This window comes from Pseudophryne corroboree, chromosome 5 (assembly GCF_028390025.1).
Source record: "Pseudophryne corroboree isolate aPseCor3 chromosome 5, aPseCor3.hap2, whole genome shotgun sequence".
NCBI classification, from domain to species: Eukaryota; Metazoa; Chordata; class Amphibia; order Anura; family Myobatrachidae; genus Pseudophryne; species Pseudophryne corroboree.
The window spans coordinates 582,164,869-582,177,975 of NC_086448.1; the positions used below are offsets into that span (position 1 = coordinate 582,164,869).

General features: G+C 48.3%; 1 protein-coding gene across 6 annotated transcripts in view; it reads right to left on the reverse strand.

Moving 5' to 3' along the window:
- Window positions 1-13,107, reverse strand: part of LOC134928073 (beta-Ala-His dipeptidase-like) — a 100,900-nt gene that overhangs the window by 69,989 nt on the left and 17,804 nt on the right. The window contains exon 1 of one of the 6 annotated variants that reach the window (XM_063923357.1): window positions 1,550-1,569. The exons of the other annotated variants lie outside the window; for them this stretch is intronic. The gene's annotated coding sequence lies outside the window, so the exon portion shown is untranslated. Of the gene's footprint in view, window positions 1-1,549; window positions 1,570-13,107 lie in introns of those variants that run through there. 6 annotated transcript variants of the gene reach the window in all.

Here is a 13,107-nt window from a genome sequence, read left to right on the forward strand (position 1 = left end):
AGTAATTTTAGCTATCACAAACACACACACTGTATAAACATTAACACTCTGGACAGGAAAGACCCTAAAAGCGTTCCACACTGTTCTACACGGGATTGCTTAGTTCAAGGAGGATACTCTTTTAATGGTCATTTTTTTTTTTTTTTTTTTTCTTCTAACCTTACCTAGCAGTTAGGCTGGCTGTAAATTTGCTTTTCTCTCATAGGCAACATTTGTTTTCATTCCACTTACTCCTCATTACATTACTGCAGAGATCCTTGGATCAAATCATTTACACCTCATATACACCACTAACTCAAAATATTATTGCTATTTTTGTAGGCCAGCAGGCATATATAATGAAAAAGCAGGGACGGCCATCTGTGAGTTAACCATCGATGTTACCACTGATGGTAAACTTTGATGCTATAACACTATCTGCAAGGGAACCATTGATGGTTTCACCCACTGATGGTCATCCCTGCTTTTCTATTCAAAGGGCTTTGGGCCAATCACAGCCTGGGGGCGGTGCTTCGTGGGGGTTGGGAAGCTATGCTCAGTGTAAATATAAAAAATATCTGATGGTTCTGTACAATCAATGACAGAATCCCATTTGGCTCTCCCCCATCAATGGCAAAAAGTAACATTGGTCAAAGACTCTGAATGATTTGAATCATCAATGGTTGAGGGCCATGAAAAAGTGAAGATTACACAAGGGACAACACAGTGTATATGGCTTTTCCACAAATGAAGGCCTGATCATAGCTCTACGACTTGAATTTGAAAATACTCCAACAGTAGCCTTAAACCTAACATTACTTGTGGGCTCCAGAGAAACATTTGTTAGGTAGGCTGACCATACTAGCCCTTTAAACTGGGACACTCATGAATTACACAGGTTCTTTGGCTGGCTGACTTCAAGCCTGCATGTCACCTGGTTTTAATCAGCCACAGAACCTGTGTAATTCATGAGCGTCACAGTTCAAAGGGATAGTATGGTAAGCCTATGTTAGGGCCCCATGTACTATCCAATGGCAAAAAAATTCACATAGACGCAGGAGACAGCTGGGGCCCATAGTGCACCTATGGTACTTACGTCTTGTCCTAACCCTAATCTAACCCAGTTAACTAAAACCAATCTGAATCGCATTAGGATACTGTGGTAAGGATGTGGGAGGACCTGCAGCTGTCTGTAATGAAGGGGGGTGCCAATATTACAGAGCTACAATTTCATGTAGGTTAGCAATAAACAACGTATCTCAACTTTATAGTGTACATCAAAATTCAATGTGGGGGTTAAAACATATACAATAAATGTTTAATAAGTATTACCACTTGTTATGTTACAAGAGAAATGTACTATAGCAATTGAAATGTGTACTTTCAATCAGAGAAAGCTAGTTACAGACTGCTGTATCGTTAGTGAGTTACGTGACACCAGGATATGCGTAAATCAATGTTATACATCTAGAACAATACGATGTGTAAGCATTAACCTATAAAATACTAATAATTGTAAGACATAAACCGAATACAGAAAAAACTGATGTCCGCTACACTGAAACCTTACCAGCTGCTGCTTGTTTGTGTCTTCTTTCTCTGAATGATAACAAAAATCTGCCGATGAATCATATCTTCCTTAGAATTTATAGCTGGGACTAATTACTATGCTAACTATTAACCTGGATGCGAACTATTAAACTGATGCAATCTGTCATGTGCACCGGATTTCTTCAGATTCAGATAAATCCTTGGTGCAGTACCAAAGATTTATAGCTCAGACATATCTGATACGGGACCGCGAATCGGATCGGAGGGTCCGCTTGATCTGACACTTTTCATCAGATTTTTCGTTCAGATGTGTAAATCCTTTTCTCGTGGTCCGTAGAGGATGCTGGGGTCCACATTAGTACCATGGGGTATAGACGGATCCACTAGGAGCCACTGGCACTTTAAGAGTTTGAGAGTGTGAGCTGGCTCCTCCCTCTATGCCCCTCCTACCAGACTGTGCTCGAGGAGACGGACAACTTCGAGAGAAGGACTTTACACAGATAGTGGCGAGATTCACACCAGCTCACACATACAAGGCAAACCAAGCTCACTAGCTTGAAACATCAGCAACTGCTGAACAATGGTGGTCATTCCGAGTTGTTCGCTTGCTAGTTACTTTTAGCAGCAATGCAAACGCAAAGCCGCCGCCCTCTGGGAGTGAATCTTAGCATAGCAGAATTGTTAACGAAAGATTAGCAATTCTGATATTGGGGGTAATTCCAAGTTGATCGCAGCAGGATTTTTGTTAGCAATTGGGCAAAACCATGTGCACTGCAGGGGAGGCAGATATAACATGTGCAGAGTGAGTTAGATTTGGGTGTGGTGTGTTCAATCTGCAATCTAATTTGCAATGTAAAAATAAAGCAGCCAGTATTTACCCTGCACAGAAATAAAATAACCCACCCAAATCTAACTCTTTCGGCACATGTTATATCTGCCTCCCCTGCAGTGCACATGGTTTTGCCCAATTGCTATCAAAAATCCTGCTGCGATCAACTTGGAATTACCCCCATTAAGTATTTCCTTGCAGTTTCTGAGTAGCTCCAGACCTACGCCTAGATTGCGATCACCTCAGTCCGTTTAGTTCCTAGTTTGACATCACAAACACGCCCAGCGTCCGGCCAGCCACTCCTGCGTTTTCTGCTGGCACGCCTACGTTTTTGAGCACACTCCCAGAAAACGATCAGTTACCACACAGAAACACCCACTTCCTGTCAATTCTCCGATCAACAGAGCGACTGAAAAGCTTTGTTCGCCCGTGAGTAAAATAGCATAGTTTTGTGTGAAATTGCTTAGCACGTGCGCCCTGCGGTGCATACGCATGCGCAGAACTGCCAGATTTTAGCCTATTAGCAATTCTGCTAAAAATAGCAGCGAGCGAACAAATCGGAATGACCACCAATATTACTTAACCAAGTAACAAAACAGTACTAAACCATGAACTAAGCAGTACTGAACCAAGTAACCACTGCAGGATCACGAAGCGCTGGGCGGGCGCCCAGCATCCTCTACGGACTACGAGAAAAGGATTTACCGAAAGGTAATTAAAATCCTATTTTCTCTTATGTCCTAAAGGATGCTGGGGTCCACATTAGTACCATGGGGATGTAACAAAGCTCCCAGAACGGGAGGGAGAGCGCGGAGGCTCCTGCAGAACTGATTGACCAAACTTTAGGTCCTCAGAGGCCAAAGTATCGAACTTGTAGAACTTAGCAAACGTGTTCGACCCAGACCAAGTAGCCACTCGGCAAAGTTGTAAAACCGAGACACCCCGGGCAGCCGCCCAGGAAAACCCACCTTACGAGTAAAGTAGGACACGGCAATCCTGCCGTAGAATACGCATGCTCGATAGTGTACCTGATCCAGCGAGAGATCGTCAGCTTAGAAGCAGGACACCCAAGTTTCTTGGGATCATACAGGACAGAGAGTCCGATTTTCTGTGACGAGTAGTCCTCTTCACATAGATTTAGAGAGCCCTTACAACATCCAAGAGCTTTGATGAAATTGAGTAGTCAGTAGCAACTTATACCACAATAGGTTGGTTGACATGAAATGCCGACACAACCTTTGGAAGGAACTGCTGACGTGTTCGGAGCTCAGCTCTATCTTCATGGAAGATCAAGTAGGGGCTTGTCACGAACCGATCATTCACCTCTGCTGGTTCTGGGGTCCGTCCATTGCCGGCGCGGTTGCTTGCGGTGCTGTGCGGCCGTGTGGGGACTCGGAGTGGTCAGCAGTAGAGGTGATGCAGGTTCTGGGAGCCGGGAGTGCGGGGACCAAATGGCCAAAGGTACCGCTGTGTGTCTGCAGTATAGGAGGCGGCCATGTTGGAGACCAAATGAGCACCTGAGAGCACTTTTGAAACACCTGTGGTAAGTGTTAGCCAATCCCGTGCTTGTGCTGCCTTTAAGTAGGCAGGGATTATGTTACTCTGAGCCAGTGCTTTGTTGTAGCTACTCTGTACCCTAGCTCTGTGCTCTCTCCGTGGATTTCTGTGTGATTCCAGTGGTCCAGATATCGCATCCGCTCCCAGAGGTCTGCCTGCAGCCTTCACTGCAAAAGATCCACCAGCTCCCTGCTGTGCTGTCAGTCAATCGCTCTCCCAGTGGCAACAAGTGGATTTTCAGAGGATTTTTGTGAGAGGTTACCCTGTCTACCTGCTTCAGTCACACAGCCTTTGAAGGATTCTACTAAACCCAGGTGCTCGTTTAATCAGCTCTCACCTTAACCCATTCATCACCATTGTCGTCTGCTGCAGTTTCACAGTGCTGTGTTATCTTCACAACTTGCAAGTATTCCATTCAGTATTGTATTTTCATTGTTGCTGCAATCAAGGACAATTCTTCACAGCCTTCCAGTTTAATCTTTAAGCTTCAGTACAAGTAACTACAGTTATTCATTTATGTCTGCATTATCCAGTTAACACTCAGTTTGGTACCAATCATTGCTTCATTTGGACAATTCGTCATTCATTCACAAGCCTGTTTAAAAACTCAGTTATATGAACATTTCTTCAATGCATCTTTAAGACTGTTCCTGCTTATCATTATACCATTCATTGCAATATGTCAGTATATATATGGTGATTAATAATTTGTCATTTAACTCCTTACTGGAATTGTTGCCTTTAATAAATATATAAAACTGAACTTTCTTCGCCCTCCCTGCTTTCATCATACCCCAGCACAGGGCCGGCTCCAGGCCTACTAGCACCCTGAGCGAAAACATGTAAAAGCGCCCCCCCCATGCGCGCGCCGAAGGCGCCCACGCTCCAGGAAAAGTGGTGTGGCCTCTTGGGAAGTGGGCGTGGCCTCATAACGTCATATTATTAGACTATAAATAAATATGTTTTCACACCCCCTCTACGCACACAATTAGCAGCCTTACACATAACAGCCACAGTAGTGTTCCCTACACACAATGTCTCCAGTATAGTGCCAGATACACAATGTGCAGTGCCAGATAGACATGATATGCCCCCCAGCAGTGCCAGCTACACACAATATGCCCCCCAGCAGTGCCAGCTACACGATAGTGTTCACTTTTTAGGGCAGGGAGGGCACATTTTTACGTTAGGAGGGCAAAATGATGTACATACTGTAATGCTTGTTGCTCATCTACCTACATGGTAAAGCATGGACAGTGCGCGCCGAAGGCACGCAGCAAAAATTTAGGGGCGTTGCTTTGTGGGGAAGGTGCGTGGCCACATAATAGTGGCAATTCGCATTACACCACACAGTAGTGCAGTTAATACACACTGCACCAGGCAGAGCACGTTAGACACTTTGCGCCAGGCAGAGCACGTTAGACACTTTGCGCCAGGCAGAGCACGTTAGACACTTTGCGCCAGGCAGAGCACGTTAGACACTTTGCGCCAGGCAGAGCACGTTAGACACTTTGCGCCAGGCAGAGCACGTTAGACACTTTGCGCCAGGCAGAGCACATTGGACACATTGCCTAGCCACACACTACATGATATGCTCCCCAGCCGTGCCAGCTACACATGACATGCCCCCCAGCAGTGCCAGCAACACATGACATGCCCCCCAGCAATGCCAGATACATAAATGGCCACACAGTGCCAGATATGTAGATACAGAAAAGCCCCCACAGTGCTAGATAAATGCCCCCACAGTGCCAGATATGACCCCACAGTGCTACATAAATGCCCCCACAGTGCCAGATAAATGCCCCCACAGTGCCAGATAAATGTCCCCACAGTGCCAGGTAAATGCCCCCACAGTGCCAGATACAGAAAAGCCCCCACAGTGCCAGATAAATGACCCCACAGTGCTAGATAAATTACCCCACAGTGCCAGATATGACCCCACAGTGCTACATAAATGCCCCCACAGTGCCAGATATGCCCCCAGTGCCAGATACACATGCCCCACAGTGCCAGATATGCCCCCAGTGCCAGATACACATGCCCCACAGTGCCAGATATGCCCCCAGTGCCAGATACACATGCCCCACAGTGCCAGATATGACCCCACAGTGCTACATAAATGCCCCCACAGTGCCAGATAAATGTCCCCACAGTGCCAGGTAAATGCCCCCACAGTGCCAGGTAAATGCCCCCACAGTGCCAGATACAGAAAAGCCCCCACAGTGCTAGATAAATGACCCCACAGTGCCAGATAAATGACCCCACAGTGCCAGATATGACCCCACAGTGCTACATAAATGCCCCCACAGTGCCAGATATGCCCCCAGTGCCAGATACACATGCCCCACAGTGCCAGATATGCCCCCAGTGCCAGATACACATGCCCCACAGTGCCAGATATGCCCCCAGTGCCAGATACACATGCCCCACAGTGCCAGATATGCCCCCAGTGCCAGATACACCTGCCCCACAGTGCAAGATATGGCTCCAGTCCCAGAAACACATGTCCCCACACAGTATCCCCCCCCCCCCCAAAAAAAAAAAAAAAGTGCTGCTCACCGCGGTGCTGCTTCCGATGGTCCTCTTGGGCGGGGAGGAGGCGGCGGCTGCTGCTTCTGCTGTGAGGACGGGGAGGAGAGAGCAGCACTGCGCTCTCCTTCCCCTCAGTCTCCGGCGGGTGGACGGCTGGGCGCACTAAACGGACCAAACTCAGTGCGCGCTATGCGCACTGAGTAGTTTTGCATAGTCCCGCCCCCAGAACAGAGTCAGCCACTGACTGCTGGCTGGGAGTGGGACACGGAGGCGGGCCGGGGACGGAGCTGGAGCTGCACACTGACACAGGACCAGGCTCCAATATGGCGGTGCCAGCGTGCGGCGCCCATTAAGGGTGGCGCCCTGCGCGGCCGCTCTATTGGAACATGCCTGGAGCCGGCCCTGCCCCAGCACCTACACTTTTGGTTGGTCCAGGGTTAACGGATTCACAAAAACACTCGGCCCTGACAGGGCTCTTAAAAGACAAAGCCCCCAGCTCCGACACATGTCTAGCAGAAGCTAAGGCCAACAAAGTGACAGCCTTCCATGTGAGAAACTTGACCTCAACCTTCTGTAGAGGCTCAAACCAATCCGATTGGAGAAACTGCAACACCACGTTAAGATCCCATGGTGCCATAGGCGGCACAAAGGGAGGCTGGATGTGCAGAACCCCTTTCAAAAAAGTCTGAACCTCCGGGAGGGAAGCCAACTGTTTCTGGAAGAAAATGGAAAGGGCCGAAATCTGGACCTTTTACGGATCCCAACTTTAGGCCCATATCCACACCTGCTTGCAGGAAGAGGAGAAACCGTCCCAGTTGAAACTCCACTGTAGGAAACTTCTTGTACTCACACCAAGAAACATATTTTTCCCAAATACGATGGTAATGTTTAGACGTTACTCCTTTCCTAGCCTGTATAAGGGTAGGAATAACCTTGTTCGGAATGCCCTTCCGAGCTAATATCTGGCGTTCAACCTCCATGCCATCAAACGTAGCTGCGGTAAGTCTTGATAAGCGAACGGCCCCTGCGGCAGCAGGTCCTCCCGAAGAGGAAGAGGCCTCGGCTCTTCTAGCAGTAGATCCAGAAGCCCTTCACGGCCAGTCCGGAGCAATGAGGATCGCCTGAACTCTTGTTCTCCTTATGAGTTTTAGAACTCTTGGAATGAGTGGAAGTGGAGGAAACACGTACACCGACTGGAACACCCACGGAGTCACTAGGCGTCCACCGCCACGGCTTGTGGGTCCCTCGACCTGGAACAATACCGCCGAAGCTTCTTGTTGAGACGAGAGGCCATCATGTCTATTTGAGGTACACCCCAAAGATCTGGTACCTCCGTGAACACTTCCGGATGGAGGCCCCACTCTCCTGGATGGAGACCATGTCTGCTGATGAAGTCCGCTTCCCAGTTGTCTACTACGAATGAAGATTGCTGACATCGCCAACGCGTATTTTTCTGCCCAGAGGATGATTCTTGTTACCTCTGACATTGCAGCTCTGCTCTTCGTTCCGCCCTGTCGGTTTATGTAAGCCACTGTCGTTACATTGTCCGACTGCACTTGAATGGCTCGATTTCGCAGAAGATGGGCCGCTTGGAGAAGACCGTTCTAGACGGTTCTTAGTTCCCAAATATTTATTGGTAAGCTGGAGTCCAGGCTTGACCACCTTCCTCGGAAGGTTTCCCCCTGAGTGACTGCGCCCCAGCCCCGGAGACTTGCATCCGTGGTTAGAAGGATCCAGTCCAGAATCCCGAACCTGCGGCCCTCCAGAAGGTGAGGTAGTTGTAGCCACCAGAGGAGTAAAATCCTGGCTTTTGGCGACAGACGCATTCTCTGGTGCATGTGTAGATGAGATCCCGACCACTTGTCCAGGAGATCCAGTTGGAAGGGCCGAGCATGAAACCTTCTGTACTGTAGAGCCTCGTAGGAGGCCACCATCTTCCCCAGAAGGCGAATGCACTGAGAAACCGAAACCCGGACTGGCTTCAGGATATCCCGGACCATTGTTTGTATCACCAACGCTTTCTCCTCCGGAAGAAACACCCTCTGCACTTCTGTGTCAAGTATCATTCCCAGAAAAGACAACCTCCTGGTCGGCTCCAAATGTGATTTTGGAAAATTCAGGATCCAACCGTATTTCCTGAGCAGATGAGCCATGAGAACAATGGACTGCAACAACCTCTCCCTGGACGAAGCCTTTATCAGCAGATCGTCCAGATATGGGATTATGTTCACCCCCTGTTTGCGTAGGAGAACCATCCTCTCTGCCATCACACTGGTGAACACCCTCGGTACTGTGGAGAGGCCGAATTGTAGTGCCTGGAATTGATATTGACTGTCCAACAGTGCAAATCTGAGATAAGCCTGGTGAGTCGGCCAAAGCGGAATGTGGAGGTACGCATCCTTGATATCCAGAAACTCCCCCTCCTCCAGACATGAAATCACTGCTCTGAGAGACTCCATTTTGAATTTGAACACCCACAGGTAAGGGTTCTACCGATTTCAAGTTCAAAATTGGTCTGACCGAAAATCCGGTTTCGGTACCACGAAAAGGTTTGAATAATCACCCTTGTTTTGCATATGAGGTGGAACTGGGATAATAACCTGTGATTTTTCCAAATTTAGGATGCCTTCCTGTAGGATAGCTCTGTCTGTCAGCAAAGCTGGCAAGCCTGATTTGAAGAATCGGTGAGGCGGGAGTTCTTGAAAATCCAGTCTGTACCCCTGGGACACAATATCCTGCACCCAGGAATCCAGGCCGGATGACACCCAGATGTGGCTGAACGTCTGAGTCTCGTACCCATCAGCCCATCCTCCAGGCTTTGAGGTTCACCGTCATGCTGAGGGTTTTGAGGAACCAGTAGCAGGTCTCTGGTCCTGGGAGCCTGCGGGTGCAGGCTTTTTGGATTTTGCCTGACCACCTCTAAAGAAAGTGGTAGAAGGCTTGGGCTTTTTTGTCTTAGCGGTCCGAAAGGACTGCTGCACAGCTGAAGAAAACGGTTTCTTCGTAGAAGGAGTAGCAGAGAGAAGGAAAGGTGACTTACCCGCGGTTGCTGTGGAAATCCACGCATCCAAAGCTTCCCCAAATAGAGCCTGACCTGTATAGGGTAGGTTCTCCACACTTCCACAGAGTCCCCTGCGAGCTGATACCGACATGAAGGATATCCGTGCAGTCAGCGTACCCAGGTCTTTCATGGATTCCAACATGTACCCCGCAGAATCCTGTATGCTACTTAAAAACAATTCAATGTCACGTCCATCCATTGCATTCAAATCCTCTAGTAATGTGCCTGACCACCTTACTATTGCTTTAGAAATCCATGCACAGGCAATAGTGGCCCTTAAGGCCACTCCTGAAGCAGTGTATATGGATTTGAGCATAGTGTCAATCTGACGATCAGCTGGTTCTTTCAACGCAGTAGAACCAGGGACAGGTAAAACCACCTTTTACCGTCAACAATTGGTGGGTATTCACATTTTTTCCTATCTTCCTTAGGGAAGGGATAAGCAGCCAGAACTATTTTTTGGGGATCTGGAATTTTTCTCCAGGTTTTCCCAGGATTTTTCATATATAGCGTTTAATTCTTTAGACGCGGGAAAGGTTAGCGGGGCTTTCTTATTAAGTGAAGTAAGCCACCTCAACCTGCTCAGGTGTAGTGTCATTAATGTTTAACACATCTCTAATGGCCTCAATCATGAGCTGCACCCCCTTTGCAAGGGATGCCGCCCCCTCAGCACCTCCCCATCACCATCTGCAGTATCAGAATCTGTATCCGTGTAATCTTGCATAATTTGGGTAAGTGCACGTTTCTGTGGGATTATGCTAGGGGATTTTGCAGGAATAGGGACAGAGCCTGACCAAACTGCCATAGACTTCTTCAACACCCGAGTTTCAATCTCAGTATTGGCTACCCTAGTAGAGATCTGAGACAAATCATTACAATCCTGTGTACATGGAATGGATCCCTCCTGAGAGGAAACATCTTCTTCAGCATATGACACAGAGTCCCTAGACATGGCTATGGGAGATCATAAACACACACACACACACACACACACACACACACACACACACACACACACACACACACACACAGGGAAATGTCAGACACAGTATCCCCCCAAGTATGCCACAGAGAGACACAGAGATTGGAGACAACATACACACACAGCGCTTTTTAAGGTAAAACAAATGAAACTACCAGCGCTGTCTGTGTACCTTAAGAGACTATACACACTGTATACAGCCTCCCCCTCCCTTGCACAACCCCCTGGTACCGTATAAGATAGCTGGAGTTGGCTTGGAGGGGGTTCAGTATGGTATGCCGGCGGCCGGGCTCCCGGTGGCCAGCATACCGGCGCCGGGAGCCCGACCGCCGGCTTACCGACAGTGTGGCGAGCGCAAATGAGCCCCTTGCGGGCACGGTGGCGCGCCACGCTATTTTATTCTCCCTCCAGGGGGGTCGTGGACAGCTTGGGCACACTATAAAGACATAAACTGGGTGTGAACTGGCTCCTCCCTCTATGCCCCTCCTCCAGACCTCAGCTAGAAACTGTGCCCAGGAGAGATGGACATTTCGAGGAAAGAATTTATAAACACGGTGAGTGTCATACCAGCTCACACCACGAACATACCGCAGAACGTGGCATTCAATAGAACACCAGCCTACGGCATGAAAAAGACACAGCCACATGCTGAGAGAATATGTAACACAACCTGTGTGCCAACACAACAAATAATAAGACACCGCATGCCATGGCATGAACATCGTCAGCAACAGTCTGACAGAGAAGAAACAACACTATAAGTGTAACCAAAAGAAATAACTGCAGACACAGTACGCACTGGGACGGGCGCCCAGCATCCTCTACGGACTAAGAGAAAAGGATTTACCGGTAGGTACTAAAATCCTATTTTCTCATACGTCCTAGAGGATGCTGGGGACTCCAAAAGGACCATGGGGTCAATACCAAAGCTCCAGAACGGGCGGGAGAGTGCGGACGACTCTGCAGCACCGATTGAGCAAACAAAAGGTCCCCCTCAACCAGGGTATCAAACTTGTAGAGCATAGCAAAAGCGTTTGAACCCGACCAAGTATCCACTCAGCAAAGTTGAACCGCTGAGACTCCTCGGGCATCCGCCCAAGAAGAGCCCATCTTCCCAGTATAATGGGCCTCCACCGACTTCGGTGACGGCAATCCAGCCATAGAACGAACATGCCAAACAGCATCACAGATCCAGCGTGTAACCGACTGCATAACACAGTCACCCAAACCATGCTGGGAACATACCAGACAAACAGAGCCCCTGTTTCTCCAATCTGAGCCAAATTGGCGACCTAAATATTCAAATCCCTGGCTACATCGAGAGAATTTGAATCAGCTAATGCCTAAGTAACCACCGGCATCAAAATAAGCCAAATTTCTGCGAAACCCAGAAACCACTCTTGGCAGAACTACTAACCGAGTTCTCCATTCCTCTCTATTTACATGAAAGATCAAACAAGGCTCTTGTGAGACAAAACCACCACTTCCGACACCCGCCTTGCGTATGTCAAAGCCAAGAGCACGACCACTTTCCAAGAGAGAAATTTATGTAAAGAAATTATTAGGCCACACTGCACTGAAATGGAGCCCAACTATAGGCTTGCATCCACACCGGTTTGTAAAGTATGGATAAGAACGATTTAGCTGAAAGTCTTCCATAGGAGCCTTCCTGGATACACACCAAAACACATAGATACGCCAACTACGGTGGTAAAGCTTAGCCGTTACTTCTTTCTTAGCCTGAAGAATTGAGGAAATGACTTCACTGGGACACCCTTTCGGCTTAGGATATGGCATTCAACCCCCACGACGTCAGACGCAGCTGCGGTAAGTCTTGAAACCCGCCCTGATCTTGTTTTAACAGATCCTCACGTAGAGGAAGAGGGCAGGAATCTTCTATGAGTAAATCATGAAAAACTGGATTGCAAACCCTCCTTGGCTAGACCGGATCCAAGAGGATCGCCGGAACCTTTGTTCATCCCACATTTATCACCTTCAAAAAAAGTGAAAGCGGAGAGGCCACATAGACCGACTAAAAACACCCACGGTGTCACGAGGTTGTCCACTGCTATAGCTTGAGCGTCCCATGACCTGGAACAATATCCCTGAGGCCTCTCATTGAGGCGAGATGCCAACATATCCAATTGCGACATTCCTCCAAGACTTGTCACGTCTGTGAAAACTTCTCGATGATGACTGAATTTCTCCCGGATGGAGATCGCGTCAGCAGAGGAAATCTATTTCTCCGTCGTTCACCTCCGGAACGAAGACTACTAATATAGCGTTTACCAGACTCTCCGACCAACGGCAAAACTGTGCATCTTCTGCCATTGCCGCTTTGCACCTTGTTCCGCCATAGCGGTTTACTTACGCCACTGCTGACAAGTCGTCTAGCAGAACTAACACGGGCAGAACACGAAGAATACGTTTGTCTAAAATAACTCTTAATTCAAGAAAGTTTATAGCAGACAAGCTTTCCAACTTGACCTTATCCCCTGGAAACACGTCCCTTGCAAGTACTGCTCCTCCGTCTCTGAGATCTGTATGCACGGACACCAGGATCTACACCCGAAACCCAAACCTTCATCCCTCTAGAAGGAGAGAACCGAGCAG